General features: G+C 37.9%; 1 long non-coding RNA gene across 1 annotated transcript; it reads left to right on the top strand.

Moving 5' to 3' along the window:
* Window positions 1-242: 242 nt before the first annotated feature.
* On the top strand, window positions 243-745 carry LOC112168904. Its single transcript, XR_005801246.1, has 2 exons — window positions 243-384; window positions 505-745. It is a non-coding gene; the product is annotated as an uncharacterized LOC112168904 (long non-coding RNA).
* Window positions 746-13,819: the final 13,074 nt, after the last annotated feature.

The following is a 13,819-nucleotide window of genomic DNA, read 5'->3' as shown; positions in this document are numbered from 1 at the left end:
TCAATAACACATCAATGTATTTGCAACTCTGTATCTTACTTTATAATTCAAGGTCAAGGTGAAATTATTTTTTTCTTTTGAAGAATTTGTTGGTCCTCTGGTATTTATGTTACTTATACATAAGAAATCAGGTGGTTACTTTTGCTAGGGGTTTCTATATAGTCATAATTGCATTTATTTTTGGTTGGTATATATTTGTTGGATTTGATCATCTGCTACAAGCTTGGCCAAGTGGTTGAGACTTGCTGTGAATAAATGGGACAACATCATTGCTGGTAATAAGGTGGAAGTCTGGGGCACGAGTTCTTGTTGTCGTGGACTAGTGAGCTCACTCTCTCTTTTGAAGGCGAGGTTTATGTGTTTTTTGCTGTTATGCCCCAGAAGGTCACTCTCTGTTTCTTTCTTGCTTATATATTATAAATTGTTTAATTCTAAAATGCTTGTATATTATGTACATAGTAAGGCATTATCCCTATTGTTCATTGCATTTGTTAATTGTGTCAGGAACTATATGGTGGAATGTTGCATAAAGAGTCTTTGGGAGATCGAGCGTGGAGTACCAAGCATTAATGCAACAAGCTATATTTTGTTTCATCATGTAAAACTTAACCAGGAAACTTAAATGCTTTTTAGTCTATCCAATGTATGAATGCTTTAGCAATGTTCCTTAAATTCAATATTTGATGAATTGATGTATCCCAATGACTTTGGTACAAATGTTGATCATTTGATGGTTTGCATTCAATTTGTATTCCAATTGTTCACTATTAATTTATATCCATTCAAAATTTGGGTATTCACACAACGGAATTATATATATCACACAATGGATTTTAATAACTAACGTCATTTAGTTTTAATCTCATACAACAGAAAAGGCTAGAACTCAGTTGTCCCAGTTTAAATCACACAACAGAATAATTAAAAAAACGTTGTATGAGAATCTTAACCCACAACGGCATAAAAACAAGTTCTGTTGTGTGAACTGCTGCGCATGACTGCTGCACATGGCTGCGCCTCGCATCTGTCGAGTTCTGGGACAACGGTGCCAATGAATATATGTCGACTGATTGCATCTCACACAACGGTGAATTCACCGTCGTCTGAGTTTTCATCAGACAACATCGAGATAGACGACGGTGATTCTCCAAATCACACAACGTTTTTTCACCATCGTGTGATGCAGTTTTTGGTGTAGTGTTGGATTCCAAAAAGTTGCTCATCTGGAAATGTCTCCACCAAAGGGAGAGGGTCTTCTGCGTTCACCAAACGGCTCAAGTGGTCAGCTACCACGTTCTCACTACCCTTATGTCCTTGATCTCCACATCAAATTCTTGGAGAAGTAGGACCCCTCTAATAAGTCTTGGTTTCGCTTCCTTCTTGGTCATTAAGTACTTGAGAGCTGCATGATCTGTATAGATAACAACTTTAGTACCAAGTAAGTAAGAACAAAATTTTTCAAGGGCAAAAACAACTACAAGAAGCTCTTTTTCAGTAGTTGAATAATTCATTTGTGTATTATTAAGAGTTCTTGAGGCGTAGTAGATGGCATAGGGTCTTTTGTCCTTTCGTTGCCCCAAAACAGCTCCAACTGCGTAGTCAGAGGCATCACACATCAACTCAAAGGGTAAGGACCAATCTGGAGGTAGCGTGATGAGGGCAGACGTCAAAAGCTCCTTAAGCATGTCAAAAGCTTCTTGACACTCCTTGTCAAAGGTAAACGTCACATCCTTCTGGAGTAGTTGGCACAGAGGTCTTGATATCTTGGAAAAGTCCTTGATAAACCTTTTGTAGAACCCTACATGGCCAAGAAAAGATCGAATCTCTTTCACAGAAGTGGGAGAGGGTAAGTAACGCACAAGGTCTACCTTAGCTTTATCTACCTCTATACCCCTAGAAGAGACAATATGTCCTAGGACTATCCCTTACCTAACCATAAAATGGCATTTCTCCCAGTTTAATACAAGGTTAGTTTCCATGCAACGTTCTAAGATTATTTCCAGATTATTAAGACAATCATCAAAACTTTTTCCAAAAACAGAAACATCATCCATGAATACCTCTATGATTTTCTCAATATAATCTGAAAAGATACTTACCATACACCTCTAAAAGGTACTTGGTGCGTTACATAGTCCAAAAGGCATGCGACGATAGGTGAATGTTCCAAAGGGGCAAGTAAACGTTGTCTTCTCTTGATCTTCATTGGCTATGGCAATCTGGTTGTAGCTTGAGTAGCCATCCAAGAAGCAGTAGTAATCATGTCCAGCTAGTCATTCAAGCATCTGATCAATGAATGGAAGAGGAAAGTGAACTTTCCTTGCGGTGGCATTGAGCTTCCTATAGTCAATACAAACTCTGTGGCCTGTAACTATCCTTTGGGGCACCAGTTCGGTCTCAGCATTCTTCACAATAGTCACCCCAGACTTCTTGGGCACAACTTGAACTGGGGACACCAATTTGAAATCTGAAATGGGTAGATCATGCCACAATCTAGGAGTTTGATGACCTCCTTCTAATGCGGCTGAAATAGCCTCACAATTTAACCTGCAAAATGTAGTTGTCAGTATAGGATAAGCAGCAATCGTTCAGTCCGGGGATTGTAGGATACACCTACACAAAAAGGTCAATTAACAAATAAAAGAATAAAATGGGGGGTTTTAAAATTTGGTTCCTAATCTACTTAAAATAAAAACGAAACAAATAAAACTATATACAATGATCGACTTCTCTAACCTAGACCAATACCACTCGGAAATTACTAAGTGTAAAAACAGAAAATTCATTTCAACATGTTACAAAAATGTGCCCATCTTTAATGCCTAGATAAGAGCTCAAATGAAAAGTCTCAGCGGATCAATCCACTTATCTGATTCATTCTAATGTAGGCTCGGATCGGAAAAGTCCTTACCAAGCCTAATACTACTAATTTTCGAAAACACTCAGCGTATTTCTCTTAACTAGTAGTATTATCTAACCCTCGAATCAACTCACACGTGCAAATTAACCATTACACATAGAATTTAACACGTAATTTCCAGAATCGTTTAATCATTAAAGCATGATTTTTACCACCTGTTAGAACTAATTGCTACTTGTTTTAACTCAGCGTCTTAACAAATAACAATTACTCTTGGCAAATTAAGCAAACACACAAGAACACTCAGCGTGATTCTAGCATGCAAACTTATGAACCTAACTTTGAAAATTACCTAAACACGTAAAAGGGCACAAGATTGTAACATGCATCATAAAAGAATTCTCGAAATTAACTCAATAATAAACTGAAACTCTCAAAAATATTAATAAAAATATTCTAAAAATTCCGTGTCTCCAATTACACAACTCGCAAATCCAAACACACAAAACCAAAATAAAAATTGTAAGTAGAGTCATTGTTACACTTTGAAGCTTTCTTCAGCGGCTTAGCAACACAGTGATGAACTCGTCTCTGCTATGGTGGTGGAGCGTCCTTGACTCAGCGCCTTAGAGCTTTGTAGATTGATGGATGGATGGTGGCACGGTCTTGCAGGTGATGGAAGTTTAAGGAGTGAATTGGACAGAGTCTCGGAAAAGTTTTTGGCCAAGAAGTGATGCAAATTCAGTTCTGGATGTTGCCTATCTATAGGGGAGCATTGGTTGGCTTTTGTCGATCATACCCTTCATCATTGGACGGATGGGATTGCATCGTAATTCCTTTAATTTTCCAACTGAAGCATCTCCTTTAAGGCCTTAACTCCTCTCATAATGGGGCAATTCTTTTAATTTCCAAGTTGAAACATCTTTCTCCTTTATTCTCCAACTGAAAACGTCTTTCACTTTATTTCCCTTCTTCATTGGTCAACCTGATTTAGTAAAGGGCACAAAATTAAATTCTTTTAGAGAAAATAAAAGAAATTAAAACAATTTAATTTCATAAAAATACACTCATATATTCTCTCTTAAGGCCCACAGATTAGCATGACGGTAAGGAATCCTGATCCAGCTAGGATTTTTCATCAATTTTGCGTTTTCTACCTATTTCACGCCAAACACTCTACAAGACTCTTAAAATGACTTGATGACTCAAAACACGAAACTTAAGGGAGAAACAAGGCTAAAATGGAGCATATACTCATTAATATCGTCGCACATTGTGCTCCTATCAACTACCCCACACTTAGCTTTTGCTAGTCCCTTAGCAAAACAAAAATACAAAACAAAACAAAGACTCAACGAAAAGCAAGTAAATGACTCTATTGCTCCCAACTGTTGTCTCAGAGACTCCAAACTCATGGCTTTCACGTTAAACACTTAGTCAAAATCGCATAGATAATTCCATGGTTAATAAACATGTGAGATTCATATGACTAAGCAAGATATGGAGAACTTAAGTTATACAGTGAATGATAGCATGTTTTGAACAAGTCCAATCCAAACTCACAGGGCATACTCTCAATTTTTCTCTCAGAATTGGCTATGCTTAAAAGCTTCACACTCAAATATTTGCAAGAGAACAAATTGTAAGGCAACAAACAGCTTGCATATTTCATCAATAAACGCATTTTGTGAAGAATTTTTAAGAACCTCATGAAATGACTAAGTGCACAAATGGACCTAAACCATAAGCTCGACTGCGTACCTGACTCCACTAACCAAAGGCTGCCCATCTTAAGGATCAAGTAAGCACTTAAAACAGGTTGTAATGGGGCTAAGCTAGGGTTTTCGAAATGAAAATTAAGGATACAAAAATCCTAAGGACTTAGCAGAGCATATATGGACCACCTTATGTCACCATTTTTATGGGCCAATTATCATTGTTTTGGGCCCAACCTTCACTCTAACCAACATGGGAATGGACAAAGCCATAATCTTCAACTTTGAGCCTTTTACAAATTTGAAGGTCCAAAACCACACTTCAACAATTTCCCAAGAGTTTTCTTTTCAATTTGTCTTCTCTTTTGCCGTTTTTCTTTCTTTCTTTTTTTTTTTTTTTTTTTCATTTTCTTTCATTCATTTTTCACTGCAATCTTCTTTCTTTTTCTTGGTTTTTCCCCACCCCACACTTGTCTTTCATTGTCACCCCTACACACTATGTCATGCTCTACTAAGTCCCTAAGACATGGGTAGAGATATCCTATACTAAGCTCATGGTAGGGTAGTGAGAGTGATGAAACAAAGGTTTTCAACGTAGGCTCAAAGGGGTTCATTCTAAGGAGTCCCACGACGGGCACAATTGGGGACACAAGCTTGTTTGGCTATGGTGGTTACCCTAATGCCTTCTATCCTATCCTGGATCAGGGCATATTATGGCATACAAGTTTTGACAGTCACAACAGCCGAGTTCTAGTATTCTCTAGTCCATTAAAATCTATGGCACATGATCATTGGATTTTCAAAGAATGATGCGGTTTTGCAAATAATACAACCACGAAATTCTGGAATTATCAATTAAGCACTCGAAAAGAAAGTATTTTAGCTCAACAACTCACTTAGGGTCAAATGAATCAGACTTAATCCTAGCATGCTTAATGAATCAAGTTACAATCCTATCTCAAATCTTCATACAAGTATCACAACGTCGATTAACCACAAAATTCAATTAAGTCCTATTTTGATTGTGAAAACCTTTAGCCATGAATTCAGAGACATGTTCATCCTAGACGTTAGGAGCTTCCTAAGACTCAAAAAAACAAAAAGACTCTAAAACCAACATTTTTTGAAAAAAAAAACTGAAAACTGAAAAAAATTCTGAAAATAAGGGTGTAAACCCACCCCACACTTAGAATCTACATTGTCCTCAATGTAGGCAAAAAATATGGTATATAGACCCTAAATATGGGGGGCTACGAAAATAAGGGAAGGGTAAAATAAACAAACAAACAAACAAAGACACAAGTACAATTCAACCTAAGCAAGTGAAGGCATATAAATGTCAAACTCTCGTTGATGGCTCCTCCACAGCTTCGGTTGAAATGGGTTGCCTCCCATGCAGCGCTTAATATTTATAGTCCTTCAGCCCGGGCTCTTCTCCTTGTTCACACGTCATGGGGTGCCTCCTGGAGGGGTATCTCTTCCAATGTGTGCCCCATCAAGGACTCATAGTAGGGCTTGAGACGATGCCCATTTACCTTGAACTCCTTCCCCGTCTTCTCACTCTTGATCTCTACAGCACCATGAGCAAACACATTTGTAACTATAAATGGGCCAACCCAATGAGAACGAAGTTTACCCGGGAATAGCTTAAGTTTGGAATGGAATAACAGAACTTTATGGCCCACTTGGAAGCTTTTTCCGTGAATCATTTTGTCATGGTAGGCCTTTGTCTTCTCCTTGTAGATCCATGAAGCATCGTAGGCCTCATTCCTTATCTCCTCAAGCTCATTTAGCTGTAGCTTCCTATGTAGGCCCGTTTCATCATAATCCATGTTGAACTTCTGGACAGCCCACCAAGCCTTGTGCTCTAGCTCCACTGGAAGGTGGCATGCCATTTCGTTGGCCAACCTAAAGGGAGACATCCCAATAGGTGTCTTGTAGGCCGTTCTGTAGGCCCACAATGCGTCATCCAATCTCTGGCTCTAATCCTTCCTTGTCGGGTCCACTGTCTTCTCGAGTATCCTCTTGATCTCCCTGTTGGATACCTCTGCTTGGTCAATGGTCTGAGGGTGGTAGGGTGTGGACACCTTATGGGTTACCCCATACTTCTTCAGCAAAGCCTCGATTGTACGGTTGCAAAAGTGAGAACCTCCATCACTGATTAGCACACGTGGCACTCCAAACCTGGAAAATATGTTAGTTTTCAAGAAACCTGCAACCACTTTTGAATCGTTAGTCCTGGTGGCTTTTGCTTCCACCCACTTTGATACATAGTCCACAGTCAATAGTATATATAAACAACCATTAGACGAGGGAAATGGGCCCATAAAGTCAATGCCCCAAACATCAAAAATTTCTACATTTATTATTGGGCTCATGAGCATTTGATCTTTTGGGCCAAGATTACCAGTCTGTTGGCACCTATCACAAGAAATACAAAACAAGTTTGCATCCTTGAAGATAGTGGGCCAGTAAAATCCACAATCTAAGACCTTCAAGGCTGTTCTACGAGGCCCAAAGTGGCCTCCACAAGCCTCACTATGGCAAAATGACATAATTGACCTATGCTCAGACTCTGGGATACATCTCCTAATGACTTGGTCACTACAATGTTTCCATAAATAGGGCTCATCCCAAATAAAGTGCCTAGCCATTTTCTTCAATTTATCCTTACTAGCTTTGGAAAGTGTGTCAGGAAATGTCCTAGTGACTAAATAGTTAACTATATCCACATACCAGGGCACACTAACCTCTATCCCAAAGAGCTGCTCATCTGGGAAAGTTTCCTGTAGGGGCTGGACGTCCTCCTCATGTAATATCCTGCTCAGATGATCCGCCACCACATTCTCGCTGCCCTTCTTGTCCTTGATCTCTAGGTCAAACTCCTAAAGCAACAGGATCCATCGAATCAATCTGGGCTTGGCCTCCTTCTCGATCATTAGATATCTCAAGGATGCATGGTCAGAGTAAACAATTACTTTAGAGTGCAATAAATAAGAACGAAACTTGTGATACGCTTAAAGCAAGCATATAATTTAACCCTATAAATATCATTAGTAGTATAAGCAAGTAGTGATCGTTCTATTATGGGGATTGAGGGTACACCTGTCATTGTAAGACAATTAAACAATTAAAATAAAAACAAAGTATAACATTCACACATATACAAATTATTTACGAATTAAGGGGGCGGTTTTAGGTTTTTGGTTTTCGAAATTTAAAATTAAGAAATAAAACTAAGTATAAATAAAAACACAAATACAAGAATGAGACATAAGAAGCAAAGATCAATACCAAGTTCATAATTGAATTCGATTCAACCCTACAATTGTTCTTCCAAGTCATGAGAAAGGAGTTGATCATGTGAAACATTTGAAGCAAACGATTTCCCATATTTTACTTTTCAATGCTAATACCTAAGTGAAAGCACAAAGACTAATCCTATCAAACATGCATTCAAGCTCTAGAAAGCTAGACAATCATAACATGTTTAACGCATGAAACACATAGAAAGGCTATCAACTCAAGTGTGCAACTTAGTATGAAAAAGTCCACCTAATTGCAATCCTTTTCAATTGAATTCGATTTCTGTCTAAAACCTTTACTACTTTTGATTCAAGTTCACAAAACAATAAGTTGAATCATGTTCTTAAATCTAGCACCACTCATATATAAACCCTAAAAGTTTCGAACCAATTAGAATCAACATATAAGAGATATCAATTAAGCAAATTAAATCGAACAATCACACAAAAGCAACGTTCGAATCACAACATAAGAATCGAAATCTTCATTCAATCATAAAATTTGAGATTTAAACTTTGTTCAAACATCAATGGTCACTAGAACAACTTCATATGAATCAAACAAGGGAAATCAAAAGTGATTACAAGAAAGAAGGTTGAATTACACCATGAATGGAGATGGTGATGAAGAACTCGAATGATGAACTAATGAATCTCGAAAGCAAGCTTCAAAAATTCACGGCTTCAAGGTGGATTAGGGGAGGTGCTCATGATGCGACCAAAATAGGCACTCAATTTAAAACCCTGTTGTCATTCGTTAGTATATAAGCAAGTAGGGATCGTTCTAATCGGGGATTGAGGGTACTCCTGCAAAGATGGGTCAATTTAAATTAGTAATTATTAAAACAAGTATTAACAAGTATTTATATACAAATTCACAAACGAAACATTTATCTACAAATTTACACAAGAAACAACCATATAAAAGGGGGATTCAACTTTTGGTTTCTAAGTTCCTACGAAATAAAACAAAAAGATAAATATATACATGTGATCGACTTCTTCACACTCAAATAAGAATTTCCAAACCATATCAACATGCAATGAATTATTTCAATCTAAACAACCTAAAATCGTGCCAACACTAAATATCAGAAATGAATTCGAAGTACAAGTCTGAAGAGATCGAGTCCATAACTTAAAATATTTCATATAAAACATCACGTTAATACTGAAGAGCATCCGTCAACATTAAATATGAATCATTAAGTGCAATTAGAATTCTGAATCCAAACATGTATGCATCCATAAGAAGTTACAAACGCACAAACATGTAGCCTATAATTTCGACCATTGTACATAGCCTTTACCACTTCAATTTATTCCCCAAAACGATTAGGTGAATCAGAACACAAATTTGGCTTTATTAACTTGCAGATTAACATAGTTATTCAACCAAAATCATATGCTTAAAGATATAAAGGATGACACAAAATCAGATTATAAAGATATCACAAACAAATCAAGAACATAAAGAAACAAGTCTGAAAATTACTAACATAAACTCATTCTCAACAAAAATCCAATTCCAATAATAAAGCTCATAATCAAAATCTGAAATTCAAAACTAAAGAGTATGAAAACAGAAATAAGGGCCATGAATTACACTTTTTGATCTTCAAGGAAGCTTGGAGAACGTCAAGAGAACACAAGCCTTGGCCTTCAAGAACACGAACAGCCTTGGAGAAGTCCTAAAGCTCTTCACGATAAGAGGCTTTTTCTGAATATTTGGAGAGGATTTTGGAGAGAAGAGAGCTAAGCTAATGAACTGAATTTTGTATGAAGAAGTGATGATTTTGGAGTAGAGAATGGCCACTATTTATAGTGGAATTCTCATCTCTTGTGATGCAATCATGGCCAATCATCTTGAGGTGATTTCTCCTCCAAATTTGCTTTATTTTCTCATGACAAAGTCTTGATTTTTCTGATCTTTTTTCCCCTTAATGACTCATTGTATATTCCTTGAATAGTGACCAGATACATCCCTTATTCTTCTCCTTTGAATTGCACTAATTTCTTCTTCTAATTGTGCACATAATGAACTTCTACAATCAATAAAAAATCAGAATTTAATTAGTGTAATAATCAATAGGAAATAAGATAATTAGAATAAATATTGAATATAAACACTCCATTTTATCTCCTCGAATTCTTCCTGATTTTTCCTTTATGTTTTCCTTGAATTCATCACTCAAGAATTCTTCATTTGATGGACTCCTAAATTCTCTCTTTAATAGGAAAGTTCAAAGAAAGTTCCCTAAAACAAAATAGGAAATATTTCCAAAAGTGAAAGAGGAAAGTTTCTAAAATGACTTGTCTTTATTTTACTCTCATTTTTGCTCTTTTTCGGCTCTTTTCACCATTTCCGACCTTGAAGTACCTAAAAACATAAATGATGTTATAATTAGTAATTCTAACATAATAACTTAGCCAAATGAGGGAAAATACATATTAAAAACGTCACAATTTGTGCTTCTATCAGCTCACGGTTTCTTCTTACTTCTTCCTCCCTTGCTTGAAATCGCAGAAGATGAACTAGAGAATGGAGAGAGCTTTCACGTTATGAAGAGAGTAAATTTCTGAATTGTAGGATGTGTGAGACGTCTAGGATGAAGAGTATATATAGGGGACGGCTAGACTTGGTCTCCAAGCCGTGATATTCCTTTTATTTTCCATGGAATTAATTTAATAATTCCACATAGCTTCCACCAATAATAATTTGCCAAGTAAGCCCTAGTGTGTCATCCAACCAATCACAAAACTCCAAGATGATTCCCTAATATATTGTTGCCGAAATTGCATGAATATATTCTGATTTTTCTCTTTTATTTCGGCCAAAATACCTTTAGGGAATATAGGAATGAATCTAGACGCCTTTTGAGCCGTTTCATGATGTCCACACTTCTTCTTTCCTTAAACTCCACCCTAGAAAATCTCTTGGCGTAATCTTTTATTCTCCCTTTGATTTTCAAGCCAACTTTCTCTCTTCCCCTTGGTATTTCACTGCAAACATCCCTAGGGTACATCCATGACAGGACCCGCCCCGGATTTCACCCTGAAATCCGAAGAGGCCCTGCGGGGCCCACCTTAGAAGAAATTCTACCAAAAATTTGACAGAACTTCCCCTAAAAATGGACAACCCAAAACCTGTAGAAAAACAATTACACTTCTAAATCATCCATCCTTATTCTCCTGGAGCCACCCTACTCCCTATATCACAACATCTCACATCTCTCATTTCATAAACCATTCTGAATTTAAGAATATTAATCTCATAGGTTATCAGAGCAATCTAATGTACAAGCGAACAAGAGAATGTAAAGCAAGATAAATGACCGATGCTTTTATAATGCGGAAGCTATGACAGCTATGCCTCAACCCCAAGTACGCTCGACCTCAAGCTAAACTGGCCTGCAAACTGGGCATTTAAAACCGAAGGGCCCAGGGGAAAACATTTAAAATCCGTTAGAGTGAGTGGATGAAAAATAAGTACTTTAAAATGTATAAGTAAAACTTAATGCTTTCCCAAGTTATTCTCTAAAATCTCGCATGCAGTAACAATCTTGAAAACACTCTTAAAATCTCATCCTCAATCCTTATAAAAACATCCTTTTCATGAGGCTCGTTTGATGACTAGAAAGGACTGCTGTCTAGTCATCTCATGCCATCTAGGAGGGACTGCCACCCAGATGACGCATCGGAAGGGACTGCCAACCGAAATAGGAGGCGGTGGATAGAAGGGACTGCCAACTAGCCACAAGTAGTAGACGGGACTGCCGACTAACCACAGGTAGTAGACGGGACTGCCGACTAACTACCTCATGTCATCTGGAAGGGACTGTCAACCAGGTGACGCATCGGATGGGACTGCCAACCGAGCTGTAGTCTGGAAGGGACTGCCAACCAGACTATTACCTAGAAGGGACTGCCAACTAGTGTCACGCCCCTGATTTTTACATACATGAAAATCGATATATATAACCCCATAATTATATATGCGTGAACGTCCAGTCATCAATACAAATACCTGAAATCTTTTTCCCTTAACTTGCACACATATTGATGCCCTGAACCCTCAAAGTTAATATACACTCGCATCCAAAGAGTTATATATTACACAAGCTTACGAATTAAATTGTCAACAACAAAATAAAACGTAAAGGCTGCTCAGAGTAACTATACAACGGAAGTCCTTATCAAAAGTAAAGTCACAAAGGTGGCTTCCTACCGTAAAGCTGCTAGCTTGCTGCCTCAACCTCGATTTTATCCTAACCTGCAGGATTAACCCCTACACCGTTGGAATGGTGCACCGGGTTGCCACACAACAAACCCGGTAAGCTTTTGCAAGCCCGTATGAGTAACTCAAAACACACATGCACAACTCACGCCAAAAACGAGGAAAAACTTTCAACTCGCGAATAAAGAAAACATACCATGCTTCCAAAATCAATACTCTTTTCCCAAAAGAAACAACGAAAGTCACATCGTGACAAAATCATATAAATCGTTAACCTAACAATTCAAATATGATAAATTGATCCAACCTGGATAAAACAACAAATCGGTCCAACCTGGACAAAACAATAAATAGGCCCAACCTGGACAAAGCAACAAATAGGTCCAACCTGGACAAAACAACAAATAGGTCCAACCTGGACAAAGCATCAACACAAATAAATCATACCTATTGTTAACCTAACAAGTAGAATATGATAAATCGATCCAACCTGGATAAAACAACAAATCGGTCCAACCTGGACAAAATATGTACCCAGGAGTCTTAAGTAACCTACTTAGATCCCTAAAGTACGATGGCAGACAGACTAGAGCTCTAACTGAATCGTAACCTGTCACCCGGCCAAGGTTCAATCTTACGATATAATATTGCCATGAGGATGCAACCTGCAACCCCGGATCCTTAGGCCAACCTGACCCTCAGATCAAAACGTTAAATCAACCCAAAAGGAGAAATCACAACCTGTGACTCTCAAATCCTCAGACCACCGGTCGTCAGATCAAAACGTTAAATCAATTCAAAAGGAGAAATCACAACCTGTGACTCTCAAATCCTCAAACACTTTTCAAAACAATAGAAATACCATTTCCCACCAATTGTTTTCCAAAAGCCACAACCCAAAACAATAAAAAGCATCGTTTCATGCATATTGTTTCACAAATCCACAACTAATACATGAATACGTATGTATATATATACATCCCATAATATATATATACACACACATAGTCATCTACACGGAAATGTCACTAATACCATCTACAGTTTGCAGTTAACCAATTAACTCTCAAAACAATAAGGGTATTCCCGTTCGTGAAATGAACTTCGTGAGATTACTCACCTCGAACTCCTGCTGCGTCTTCAATACAGAACCGAACCAAACTATCACCAACAACTCGTTCAAATACTTCGTCAAGTACCTAATCACATACGGTTCCAACTTAGTAACGATTTATATTTGATTTAAGTTCGAAACCCCTGTTTTGAACTAAAATCCCCCCAAAGTGGTGCCAATCGAGGCGAAACCACATCCGAGACCTCCCAACGTCTCTGGGATACGCCCACGATCGATGTGACCAAACCACAAGTCGATCGGATGCTCAAATCCTCACGGATAGCATAAATTGGTCGGTATGAAACTGCAAAAATCATAACAATTCCAAACGAACTCCAAAACTTGCATATTATATATCGAAACGCTCGTATCAACGAGTAGAACATATATAATAACAGAAACATTTCTTTAAGTGGCCGGAACACCGCCGGAACGCCACCACAGACGGTGGTGCGCCGCCGCCGGCCAAAAACACATTATTTCACAAAACTCCCAACATCAAAAAGCTTCATCTAAGCATGCTTGTGAACTTTCATAACAGGATCGAAGTCAGAAAACAAGCCTAAGGGATCGAAAACTACCTCACAA

Source organism: Rosa chinensis, chromosome 6 (genome assembly GCF_002994745.2).
Source record: "Rosa chinensis cultivar Old Blush chromosome 6, RchiOBHm-V2, whole genome shotgun sequence".
Lineage (NCBI taxonomy): Eukaryota > Viridiplantae > Streptophyta > Magnoliopsida > Rosales > Rosaceae > Rosa > Rosa chinensis.
This window is presented reverse-complemented; position numbering and strand designations above follow the sequence as displayed.